The following is a 12385-nucleotide window of genomic DNA, read 5'->3' as shown; positions in this document are numbered from 1 at the left end:
TATATAGGGAATAGGGTTCTATAGGGCCTTGGTCTAAAGTAGTACACTTTAAAGGGAATAGGGTACCGTTGAGGATGCGGATCCATGTATGTCAGTCTCGGTGCAAAACATGACACTCAATCAGGCTCATGGCGTTTTTATGAGGCTGGAGCTGCGTAAAGGATTTCAGGAGATTTATTGTCTTATTATGATCTAGTCATTATTTCTGAAAGGGTTAGGGGGGGGTTTTGTTGAGGGGGCACTGACATCTTGTGTGTATGTGTGTCGGTGTGTGTATGTGTGTCGGTGTGTGTGTGTGTGTGTGTGTGTGTGTGTGTGTGTGTGTGTGTGTGTGTGTGTCACACAGATTTCAGGAATTGTATTGTTTTATTATGGTCCAGTATGTACGACGTAATAACACTCATTAGTAGACATAATATCACTGATGCTTAGGAGCCAATTCAACAACATTCAGGGGCGGGGTTCTACTTTCAGGGGAACTGATGGCTCTTAAAGAAACTGAGAGGACCTGCATGTTGCTGTGATGGGTTCAACCATTACAGACCTGCATGTTGCTGTGATGGGTTCAACCATTACAGACCTGCATGTTGCTGCAGTGGGTTCAACCATTACAGACCTGCATGTTGCTGTGATGGGTTCAACCATTACAGACCTGCATGTTGCTGCAGTGGGTTCAACCATTACAGACCTGCATGTTGCTGCAGTGGGTTCAACCATTACAGACCTGCATGTTGCTGTGGTAGGTTCAACCATTACAGACCTGCATGTTGCTGTGATGGATTCAACCATTACAGACCTGCATGTTGCTGTGGTGGGTTCAACCATTACAGATCTGCATGTTGCTGTGGTGGGTTCACCCATTACAGACCTGCATGTTGCTGTGGTGGGTTCACCCATTACAGATCTGCATGTTGCTGTGGTGGGTTCACCCATTACAGATCTGCATGTTGCTGTGGTGGGTTCACCCATTACAGATCTGCATGTTGCTGTGGTGGGTTCACCCATTACAGATCTGCATGTTGCTGTGGTGGGTTCACCCATTACAGATCTGCATGTTGCTGTGGTGGGTTCACCCATTACAGACCTGCATGTTGCTGTGGTGGGTTCACCCATTACAGATCTGCATGTTGCTGTGGTGGGTTCACCCATTACAGATCTGCATGTCCAGATAAAGGCTATTTTCTTATCGACATAATCAATTGGACATTTAGTTAATGAAGCCAAGTGAACATCTGGACCCCAGCAGGTTCTTCCAAGGTCAATAAGGGTGCACGTACAAGCGTGTGTGTATGTTAAGGGGGCAGCTGGCCAGGTGTGTCCCCAGGTCTACTGAGGAACTGTTATTTCCTCCAGGACACCTCCTTCCTACTCTCTGACACTCTGGCATCCTGGGACATGAAGTCTCCAGGCTGTCCTTAGCCATCTGTCCCAATGTCACTTTAACTAAAAACACTGACAGCACTGAAAGCAAGAGGACATTTTTCCTACAAATTAAGAGTTTATTTTAAAAAGTCTTTATCGAATATTTTTCACGGTTGTGTTTTTTCATCAGAAATAACTGCTGATGGATACCTTCATGTACGTGTAACATATTACTTTTAAATGGATGTGTATTTCATTTTTTGTTTAACTGGAATGTTTGTATCCTGTGTATTTGACTGTGATATGTGGTTGTCTCATCTAGCTATCTTAAGATAAATGCCAGTGGTGTAAAGTACTTCAGTAAATATACTTTAAAGTACTACTTAAGTAGTTATTTTGGGTATCTGTACTTTACTATTGTCACGAATGCACTGAGAGTCAGGAAGCAAGTTCAGGGAGTGAGTGCTCTAATAAATAAACAAAACATAAGACACGAAACACAAACAACCCACCGACATGAAAACAGAGTCAATAACACCTGAGGAAAGAACCAAGGGGAGTGACAGATACAGGGAAGATAATCAAGGAGGTGATGGAGTCCAGGTGAGTGTCATGAGGCGCTGGTGCGCGAGAAGATGGTGACAGGTGTGCGGATAATCAGCAGCCTGATGACCTAGAGGCTGGAGAGGGAGTATATGTGACAAGTATTTCTATTTTTGACTACTTTTACTTTTACTTCACTACATTCCTGAAGAAAAATAATGTACTATTTACTCCATACATTTTCCATGACACCCAAAAGTACTTGTTACCTTTTGAATTCTTAGCAGGACAGGAAAATGTTCCAATTCACACACTTAAAGAGAACATCCCTGGTTATCCCCTGCCTCTGATCTGGTGTACTCAATAAACACAAATGATTAGTTTGTAATTAATTTTGTCTGAGTATTGGATTGGGCCCCTGGCTATCCGTAACAAATGTAATAAAAATGGTGCTGTCTGGTTTTCTTTATATAAGGGACTTGAAGTGATTTATACTTTTACTTTTGATATTTAAGTATATTTTAGCAGTTACATTTACTTTTGATACTATTTTAGATGTTTAACTCAAGTCTTATTTTACTGGGTGACTTTCACTTTTACTTAAGTCATTTTCTATTAAGGTATCTTTACTTTTACTCAAGTATGACAATTGGGTACTTTTTCCACCACTGATGAATGCACTTACTGTTCATCGCTCTGGATGAAAGCATCTATTAAATGTCAAATGTAAACGTTTAGATCTCATATCACTGCATTGAATTATACAAAAAAATATAAAAAAAATATTGATGTCACAAATGTATTATTTGTACATTTCTTTATAAAAAAAATATAGTTATTTGTTACATTAGACTGTGTAAAACCTAACAATACTACTTATATCTCTGAGAGTGAGGCAGATTTATAACATTTTGCAACAAAAAAACCCTGATTATTTGTCTCTCTGAAATGAAACCATCAAGTGATAGATTTTTAAACAAATACATGTCTGTTATTGAAAAATCCAATCACAAGATTAGCTAGTGAAAAAATACATACATCTTTTTCATCATTTCTTTAAACAATAAAAGCTAATTTACCAACATTTCTGAAAAAGGATATCCTCTATGGGCTAGGTGGGACGCTTGCGTCCCACCTACGTAACAGCCACTGGCAGCCTGTGGCGCGATTTTCAAAACGTTAAAAATCCTATTACTTCAATTTCTCAAACATATGACTATTTTACAGCTATTTAAAGACAAGACTCTCGTTAATCTAACCACACTGTCCGATTTCAAAAAGGCTTTACAACGAAAGCAAAACATTAGATTATGTCAGCAGAGTACCAAGCCAGAAATAATCAGACACCCATTTTTCAAGCCAGCATATAATGTCACCAAAACCCAGAAGACAGCTAAATGCAGCACTCACCTTTGATGATCTTCATCAGATGACAACCCTAGGACATTATGTTATACAATACATGCATGTTTTGTTCAATCAAGTTCATATTTATATCAAAAACCAGCTTTTTACATTAGCATGTGACGTTCAGAACTAGCATACCCCCCGCAAACTTCCGGGGAATTCGCTAACATTTTACTAAATTACTCACGATAAACGTTCACAAAAAGCATAACAATTATTTTAAGAATTATAGATACAGACCTCCTCTATGCACTCGATATGTCCGATTTTAAAATAGCTTTTTGGTGAAAGCACATTTTGCAATATTCTAAGTACATAGCCCAGGCATCACGGGCTCGCTATTTAGACACCCGGCAAGTTTAGCACTCACCATAATCATATTTACTATTATAAAAGTTTGATTACCTTTTGTTGTCTTCGTCAGAATGCACACCCAGGACTGCTACTTCAATAACAAATGTTGGTTTGGTCCAAAATAATCCATCGTTATATCCGAATAGCGGCGTTTTGTTCGTGCGTTCCAGACACTATCCGAAATAGTAAAGAAGTGTCGCGCGCATGGCGCAATTCGTGACAATAAAATTCTAAATATTCCATTACCGTACTTCGAAGCATGTCAACCGCTGTTTAAAATCAATTTTTACGACATTTTTCTCGTAGAAAAGCGATAATATTCCGACAGGGAATCTCCTTTTCGGCAAACAGAGCAAAAAATCCCAAAGGCGGGGGCGGTCATGCGCATAAACCCAGTGTCCCTTGATCGGCCACTTGAGAAAGGCGATAATGTGTTTCAGCCTGGGGCTGGAATGACGACATTCTGTTTTTTCCCGGGCTCTGAGCGCCTATGGACGACGTGGGAAGTGTCACGTTAGAGCAGAGATCCTTAGTAAATGATAGAGATGGAAAAGAAGTTCAAGAAATGGTCAGACAGGCCACTTCCTGTAAAGGAATCTCTCAGGTTTTGACCTGCCATTTGAGTTCTGTTATACTCACAGACACCATTCAAACAGTTTTAGAAAATGTAGGGTGTTTTCTATCCATATGTAATAAGTATATGCATATTGTAGTTACTGGGTAGGAGTGGTAACCAGATTAAATCGGGTATGTTTTTTATCCAGCCGTGTCAATACTGCCCCCTAGCCCTAACAGGATATATAGCGATTTGGAATAAAACTCTTCAAATATCAATAAATTCTATGTGGTCTTTTGAGAACATGAGAGCACGACCCAACTTAAACAGGCTATTTCTGCTTCCACATCCCAAACCATAACACTCTAAAGACTAATCACAGACATTACATTTGTCGCAAATAACATTACTGTAAGAGAACCACTACAGTTGGTTTCCTCCTGGCTTGACCAGTGTGTGACTACCACTCAGTAGCCATCCAGACCAGTGTGTGACTACCACTCAGTAGCCATCCAGACCAGTCTGTGACTACAGTAGCACTCAGTAGCCATCCAGACCAGTCTGTGACTACCACTCAGTAGCCATCCAGACCAGTCTGTGACTACAGTACCACTCAGTAGCCATCCAGACCAGTCTGTGACTACCGTACCACTCAGTAGCCATCCAGACCAGTCTGTGACTACCACTCAGTAGCCATCCAGACCAGTCTGTGACTACCACTCAGTAGCCATCCAGACCAGTCTGTGACTACCACTCAGTAGCCATCCAGACCAGTCTGTGACTACCACTCAGTAGCCATCCAGACCAGTGTGTGACTACCACTCAGTAGCCAACCAGACCAGTGTTGATATCACAAGCATGAAAGCATGAGCAGTCAAACCCTACACTCACACCAATGTGTTATTGGTACCGAGTAAAACCAACCCCAGCACTTCTACCTTTTGCCCTAAATAAAGGTTCCCTCTTTGCTTGACCAGCAAGACCCTCTCTCTCTCTCTCTCCTTCACCACCCCTATGGCTCTGAGCCACAGCAAGCAGCTCAGCTCTGCCACAGGAGTGGTAATGTGTAAACACTGATGGCTTGAAAAGTGGACCTATCCAAAGAGCAAATACCACTGGAATAAGCTCTGCGGTTGCTGTTACACCTGCCTTTCAGCATAGAGAAACAGTGATTCTGTAAATGTACATCTATTGCAGTTAGCTTTGAGCCGTGATGGTGGGTACTGTGCCAGTTGCAGGCTGATCAACCTGAAACTCATACAAACTACTTTCCTTATTGGGTCTCTCTTATTAACCCCATTGAGGCTCTAAAGCACTTCTAACATTGTGTGCCAAGGGGACTGGAAATGTCACAGGCCTAATATAGCTCACTCAGTGCATGATGATGCAGCTAATTCATTATCATTCATTCATGACTAGCCCTGTTTATACTCTTCCATCCATTGTGCTGCCTCCACACACACACACACACACACACACACACACACATTCTGCATAATGCACTGTAACTACATGTATCGCTCATTAGTAGCTTCAGATCAGCCTAGTTGATATATGTCTGCTCCTATCATCAGTAATGTTAGTACTCTACTGACTAGAGGGACCAAAGGCATCATAGACTAGCTCTAAACTCTAGTAGCATCACTCTTCAATGAGCTGGTCCAAGAGAAGTGCCTATCGTTGACATGCTGTTTTTTTATGTGTGTGTGTGTGTGTGTGTGTGTTGTTGTTGATTGTAATTAAGGCATGATGTTGTAGAGCAATGAGGTCAATCCCAGGGCTTTCTAATCAAACCAACTCAAGAGGTTCTGGCAGCCAGATAGCTACTAATTAATCTGAGTACCACACTCCCGTATTAGGATTATAGCTAACAGAGCAACAAGCTCTCCCAGTCTCACTGCAGAATCCAACGTTTGTCCATAAACTTACAATTTTGAAGGCTACGTTTAGGCATATATTCCGAATGGTTAAGATAAGGGTTAACACAGTTCTTATTCAGTGCAGCTGATTAAAGTCTCCTGACCCGCTGATAAGGCCACAGGAAGTGGACTATAAGCGTTGTTTACAAATCGTTTGTACTGTGGGAAACAGCATTCACCATAATAACACTACTGTATCCTAAAGTAGCCTAACACAATACTCCTACACACTAAGAAAATAGGGTTCCTCAATGTGTTCTTTGGGAAGGTGCTGGTTCTATAGTGGAACCATGATGACTCAAAGAACCCATTGAGCCCTTCAATGGTTCTTTGCAGTTCAGGAAAGGGTTCTTTCCTCTTTTACCTATTAATATGTAGGTATAGTTTTTCTTGATCGCTAAGACACGTTGAATGAAACTGGGGTCCACTTAGATCTCCATCAGAACCTAATGGGTACAACAGTATTCTTTTTCACACACAATGCAAATGCTAAGCAAATGTTTTTTTTGCAACAACAAAAAAGTAAACACAACTCTCTACAAAAGACTCAAAAGTCAGTTGAGTAGATCAAAAGTCAACATTCTGGTCACAGCTGATACAAATTACTTCCATGAATGTGAACTTCTTCTGCACACGTGCAAAACGTCTTTGCGCAATTGTTCAATCAGCAATCAGTCCTTCTTCATGTGTAAAAGAGGCCACCTTTGAGTTGCTATTGGCAAGAATGGATCAGACGTTCCAGGGCTAGCACACCTGATGCAACTTAACACAATAATCACATTCCAAATCAATAATCACATCTCAAATCAATAATCACATCCCAAATCAATAATAACATCTCAAATCAATAATCACATCCCAAATCAATAATCACATCTCAAATCAATAATCACATCTCAAATCAATAATCACATCCCAAATCAATAATCACATCTCAAATCAATAATCACATCCCAAATCAATAATCACATCCCAAATCAATAATCACATCTCAAATCAATAATCACATCCCAAATCAATAATCACATCTCAAATCAATAATCACATCTCAAATCAATAATCACATCCCAAATCAATAATCACATCTCAAATCAATAATCACATCTCATATCTAAATGTTATTTATCACAACGCTTTGTAAACAACAGGTGTAGACTAACAGTGAAATGCCTATTTAGGGACCTTCCCAACAATGCAGAGAGAAAAATATAGAATGAATAGAAAAATAATAACACGAGGAATAAATACACAATGAGTAACGATAACTTGGATATATACACGGGGTACCAGTACTGAGTCAATGTACAGGGGTACGAGGTAATAACTTGGATATATACACGGGGTACCAGTACTGAGTCAATGTGCAGGGGTACGAGGTAATAACTTGGATATATACACAGGGTACCAGTACTGAGTCAATGTGCAGGGGTATGAGGTAATAACTTGACTATATATACAGGGTACCAGTACTGAGTCAATATACAGGGGTATGAGGTAATAACTTGACTATATACACAGGGTACCAGTACTGAGTCAATGTGCAGGGGTATTAGGTAATAACTTGGATATATACACGGGGTACCAGTACTGAGTCAATGTGCAGGGGTACGAGGTAATAACTTGGATATATACACAGGGTACCAGTACTGAGTCAATGTGCAGGGGTATGAGGTAATAACTTGGATATATACACAGGGTACCAGTACTGAGTCAATGTGCAGGGGTATGAGGTAATAACTTGGATATATACACGGGGTACCAGTACTGAGTCAATGTGCAGGGGTATGAGGTAATAACTTGGATATATACACAGGGTACCAGTACTGAGTCAATATACAGGGGTATGAGGTAATAACTTGGATATATACACAGGGTACCAGTACTGAGTCAGTGTGCAGGGGTATGAGGTAATAACTTGGCTATATACACGGGGTACCAGTACTGAGTCAATATACAGGGGTACGAGGTAATAACTTGGATATATACAGGGTACCAGTACTGAGTCAATGTGCAGGGGTATGAGGTAATAACTTGGCTATATACACGGGGTACCAGTAGAGTGTTGGTGTGCAGGAGTACGAGGTAATTGAGGTATGTTATGTACATACAGTGCATTCAGAAAGTATTCAGACCCCTCCCTTTTTTCTACATTTTCTTATTTTACAGACTTATAGCTAAGGGTCTGAATACTTATGTAAATACTTTTTTTGTCATGAATTCTTTTAATTTGCAAAAATATTTAACATTTTAGATTCTTCAAAGTAGCCACCATTTGCCTTCATGACAGCTTTAAATATTCTTTGCATTCTTTCAGCCAACTTCACCTGAAATGCTTTTCCAATAGTCTTGCAGGAGTTCCCACATATGTTGAGCACTTGTTGGCTGCTTTTCCTTCACTCTGCAGTCCAACTCATCCCAAACCATCTCAATTGAGTCGAGGTCGGGTGATTGTGGAGGTCAGGTTTTCTGATGCAGTACTCCATCACTCTCCTTCTTGGTCAAATAGCCCTTGCATAGCCTGGAGATGTGTTGGGTCATTGTCCTGTCCCACTAAGCGCAAACCAAATGGGATGGTGTATCGCTGCAGAGTGCTGTGATAGCCATGCTGGTTAAGTGTGCCTTGAATTCTAAATAAATCATTGACAGTGTCACGAAGCAAAGCACTCCCACACAATCACACCTCCTCCGCCATGCTTCACAGTGGGAACCACACATGCAGAGATCATCCATTCACCTACTCTGCGTCTCATGAAGACATGGTGATTGGAACAAAAAAATCACAAATTTGGACTCATCAGACCAAAGGACAGATTTCCACCGCTCTAATAACCATTGCTCATGTTTCTTGCCCCAAGCAAGTATTTTCTTATTATTGGTGTCCTTTAGCAGTGGTTTCTTTGCAGCAATTCTACCATGAAGGCCTGATTCACGCAGTCTCCTCTGAACAGTTGATGTTGAGATGTGTCTGTTACTTGAACTCTGTGAAGCATTTATTTGGGCTGCAATTTCTGACACTGGTAACTCTAATGAACTTATCCTCTGCATCAGAGGTAACTCTGGATCTTCCTTTCCTGTGGCGGTCCTCATGAGAGTCAGTTTCATCATAGTGCTTGATGGTTTTTGCGACTGCACTGGAGAAACTTTCAAAGTTCTTGGAATTTTCCACATTGACTGACCTTCATGTCTGGAAGTAATGATGGACTGTTGTTTCTCTTTGCTTATTTGAGCTGTTATTTCCATAATATGGACTTGGTCTTTTACCAAATAGGGCTATCTTCTGTATACCACCCCTACCTTGTCACAACACAACGGAATGGCTCAAACGCATTAAGAAGGAAAGAAATTCCACAAATTAACTTTTAACAAGGCACACCTGTTAACTTCCCTGGGCTAGGTGGGACGCTTGTTTCCCACCCTAGTCAACAGCCAGTGGAATCGCGTGGCGCGAAATACAAATACCTCAAAAATGCTATAACTTAAATTTCTCAAACATATGACTATTTTACACCATTTTAAAGACAAGACTCTCGTTAATCTAACCACATTGTCCGATTTCAAAAAGGCTTTACAGCGAAAACAAAACATTAGATTATGTCAGGAGAGTACCCTGCCAAAAATAATCACACAGCCATTTTCAAAGCAAGCATATATGTCACAAAAAGCAAAACCACAGCTAAATGCAGCATTAACCTTTGATGATCTTCATCAGATGACACTCCTAGGACATTATGTTATACAATACATGCATGTTTTGTTCAATCAAGTTCATATTTATATCAAAAACCAGCTTTTTACATTAGCATGTGATGTTCAGAACTAGCATACCCACCAAAAACTTCTGGTGAATTTACTAAATTACTCATGATAAACGTTCACAAAATACATAACAATTATTTTAAGAACTATAGATACAGAACTCCTTTATGCAATCGCGGTGTCAGATTTTAAAATAGCTTTTCGGCGAAAGCACATTTTGCAATATTCTGAGTACATAGCTCGGCCGTCACGGATAGCTATTTTGACACCCACCAAGTTTGGGACTCACTAAACTCAGAATTACTATTAGAAAAATTGGATTACCTTTGCTGTTCTTCATCAGAATGCACTCCCAGGACTTCTACTTCAACAACAAATGTTGTTTTGGTTCCAAATAATCCATAGTTATATTGAAATAGCTCCGTTTTGTTCATGCGTTCAGGTCACTATCCGAAGAGTGACGCGCGAGCGCATTTCGTGACAAAAAAATTAAAAATATTCCATTACCGTACTTAGAAGCATGTCAAACGCTGTGTAAAATCAATTTTTATGCTATTTTTCGCGTAAAATAGCGATAATATTCCAACCGGGCAACGTTGTATTCATTCAAAGGCTGAAAGAAAAAAATTGAGAATTGTCGTGAAAGCGCATCTCAGTCTCATTGTCCCCAGGCTGACCACCCACAAACAGAGCTGTTGTACTTTGCCCAGAGACAGCAGACACCCCATTCCACTTTCTGGCGGCTTTAGAGAGGCAATGGGAGCCTTAGAAAGTGTCACGTTACAGCACATATGCTGTATTTGTGATAGAGATGCAACAGATGGACAACAAATTGTCAGACAGGGCACTTCCTGTATGGAATCTTCTCAGGCTTTGGCCTGCCATATGAGTGCTGTTATACTCACAGACACCATTCAAACAGTTTTAGAAACTTTAGAGTGTTTTCTATCCAAATCTACTAATTATATGCATATTCTCGCTTCTGGGCAAGAGTAGTAACCAGTTTAAAGCGGGTACGTTTTTTATCTGGCCGTGCAAATACTGCCCCCTAGCCCCAACAGGTTTGAATTGAAATTCATTTCAGGTGACTACCTCATGAAGAAGGTTGAGAGAAGGTCAAGAGTGTGCAAATTCTTCTTTGAAAAATCTGAAATATAAAATATATAACACTTTTGTGGTTACAACATGATTCCTTAGGTGTTATTTCATAGTTTTGATGTCTTCACTAATATTCTACAAAGTACAAAATAGTAAAAAATTAAGAAAAACCCTTGAATGAGTAGGTGTGTCCAAACTTTTGACTGGTACTCCATATATTTAATCCGTTTTAGAATAAGCCTCGAAATTGAGCTCAGGTGCATCCTGTTTCCATTGATCATCCTTGAGATGTCTCTACAACTTGATTGCAGTCCATCTGTGGTAAATTCAATTGATTTTACATGATTTGGAAAGACACACACCTGTCTATATAAGGTCCCACAGTTGACATTGCATGTCAGAGAAAAAACCAAGCTATGAGGTTGAAGGAATTGTCCATAGAGCTCCGAGACAGGGTTGATGTTGAGGCACAGATCTGGGGAAGGTTACCAAAAAATGTCTGCAGCATTGAAGGTCCCCAAGAACAGTTGCCTCCATCATTACTAAATGGAAGAAGTTTGGAACCACCAAGAGTCTTCCTAGAGCTGGCCGCCCGGCCAAACTGATTAATCGGGGGCCTTGGTCAGGGAGGTGACCAAGAACCCGATGGTCACTCTGACAGAGCTCCAGAGTTCCTCTGTCGAGACGGGAGAACCTTCCAGAAGGACAACAGTCTTCGCAGCACTCCATCTAAGGAACCTTAGGGAATGGTTCTTTATAGCATCATACAGGTTCCAGTTTGGAACCTTATGAACATGGTTCTTTATAGAAACTTCCAAAAATGTTTTATATAGCACCGAAGGGGGATCTGTTATGGTTACAAACCAAATAACCCTTATTTGGCACAATATAAAGTACTTTTTTTGTGTATAGCTAACTGTAGCCACGCACAGTATTCTTAGCTAAATTAGTACAGTTAGCTAACTGTGGACATGCACAATGTTCCTTGCTAAAACAGTACAGTTAGCTAACTGTAGACATGCACAGTGTCCCTAGCTAAAACAACACCGTTAGCTAACTGTAGACATGCACAGTGTTCCTAGCTAAAACAGTACAGCTAGCTAACTGTAGACATGCACAGTGTTCCTAGCTAAAACAGTACAGCTAGCTAACTGTAGACATGCACAGTGTTCCTAGCTAAAACAGTACAGCTAGCTAACTGTGGACATGCACAGTGTTCCTAGCTAAAACAGTACAGCTAGCTAACTGTAGCCATGCACAGTGTTCCTAGCTAAAACAGTACAGCTAGCTAACTGTAGACATGCACAGTGTTCCTAGCTAAAACAGTACCGCTAGCTAACTGTGGACATGTACAGTGTTCCTAGCTAAAACAGTACAGTTAGCTAACTGT

The 12385-nt window shown here is 40.5% G+C and overlaps 1 protein-coding gene across 2 annotated transcripts in view; it reads left to right on the top strand.

Moving 5' to 3' along the window:
• The window catches only part of LOC106561697 (cGMP-inhibited 3',5'-cyclic phosphodiesterase A), a 222721-nt gene that overhangs the window by 118146 nt on the left and 92190 nt on the right, over positions 1 to 12385 (top strand). The gene's annotated exons all lie outside the window — the stretch shown is intronic.

This window comes from Salmo salar, chromosome ssa10 (genome assembly GCF_905237065.1).
Source record: "Salmo salar chromosome ssa10, Ssal_v3.1, whole genome shotgun sequence".
Taxonomy (NCBI): Eukaryota; Metazoa; Chordata; class Actinopteri; order Salmoniformes; family Salmonidae; genus Salmo; species Salmo salar.
Note: the sequence above shows the minus strand (reverse complement) of the source record. Positions and strands in the feature narration are given on the sequence as shown.